Here is a 1,449-nt window from a genome sequence, read left to right as displayed (position 1 = left end):
TCAAGCTCTCTAGAAGGTGTAATAACTGTAAGTGTTTGAGTTTCAAGCTGTCTTCTAGAAGGTGTAATAACTGTAACTGTTTGAGTTTCAAGCTCTCTAGAAGGTGTAATAACTGTAAGTGTTTGAGTTTCAAGCTGTCTTCTCAAAGGTGTGTTAACTGGAACTGTTTGAGTTTCAAGCTCTCTAGAAGGTGTAATAACTGTAAGTGTTTGAGTTTCAAGCTGTCTTCTAGAAGGTGTAATAACTGTAACTGTTTGAGTTTTCAAGCTCTCTAGAAGGTGTAATAACTGTAAGTGTTTGAGTTTCAAGCTGTCTTCTAGAAGGTGTAATAACTGTAAGTGTTTGAGTTTCAAGCTGTCTTCTAGAAGGTGTAATAACTGTAACTGTTTGAGTTTCAAGCTGTCTTTTAGAATGTGCGATATGAAAGCAAGCAAGTAACATTAGTAAGTTATCTCATTCAGTCAGTTCGTACTTCATCTTAGAGATGGTAAATTTCATACGATTCCCCAGAGGTTTTATGTAGGTGAAGCTTTACATTAATTTGTGTTAGTAATTCATTGAATAACACTTTTAATAGAATTATAGTTAGGCCTTAAATTGTGCAGTTATCATTTATTACAGATAAGGGTTAAAGTGATCTCTTCTTTTGTTTGCTAAAAACATTATACTTTTCATTTTATCAGGAAAACTTTAATGCATTGATTATTTTAGTACTGTATTAAATTAGTTTGAAACACCATTAGAGCCACTTCTTGTGAAGTAGTGTACACGTTTAATCGTTACGCATACATTGATAGTAGTTTTCCAAGTCACGCTAGAAGTAATGCATAGGTATAAAAATTAGATGACATCAATGTTCTGATGTACACAGTAAGTTGTATAAAATTAAAAGCTAAAAAAAACTACATGTTTGGAGGAACATTCTCCACCATCTTCAGGAGATCAAGAAGATGTAGTTTATGATCAAGTTTATATATGGTATAAATGTACGAGAGTCACCGTTTACAAAATTGACTTACACAAATTTACTTCCATGGCAGCATGATTCACCACCTGGCTATGTATGATGATGTAATATACATGATTATATAAGTATGATGATATATAATACACATGATCTACTACATGGTTATGTATGATGAAGTAATATACATGATTATATAAGTATGATGATATATAATACACACGATTCACTACATGGTTATATATGATGATATATAATACACATGATCTACTACATGGTTATGTATGATGATATATAATACACATGATTCACTACATGGTTATATATGATGATATATAATACACATGATCCACTACATGGTTATGTATGATGATATATAATACACATGATCCACTACATGGTTATGTATGATGATATATAATACACATGATCTACTACATGGTTATGTATGATGATATATAATACACATGATCCACTACATGGTT

General features: G+C 31.3%; 1 protein-coding gene across 1 annotated transcript in view; it reads left to right on the top strand.

Moving 5' to 3' along the window:
* The window catches only part of LOC106476086 (forkhead box protein N3-like), a gene marked incomplete at its 3' end in the record, with an annotated part of 10,257 nt that overhangs the window by 1,571 nt on the left and 7,237 nt on the right, over positions 1 to 1,449 (top strand). The gene's annotated exons all lie outside the window — the stretch shown is intronic.

Source organism: Limulus polyphemus, unplaced genomic scaffold, assembly GCF_000517525.1.
Source record: "Limulus polyphemus unplaced genomic scaffold, Limulus_polyphemus-2.1.2 Scaffold9766, whole genome shotgun sequence".
In the NCBI taxonomy this organism is placed as follows: domain Eukaryota; kingdom Metazoa; phylum Arthropoda; class Merostomata; order Xiphosura; family Limulidae; genus Limulus; species Limulus polyphemus.
The sequence above is the reverse complement of the archived record's forward strand: the minus strand, read 5'-3'. Positions and strand labels throughout refer to the sequence as shown.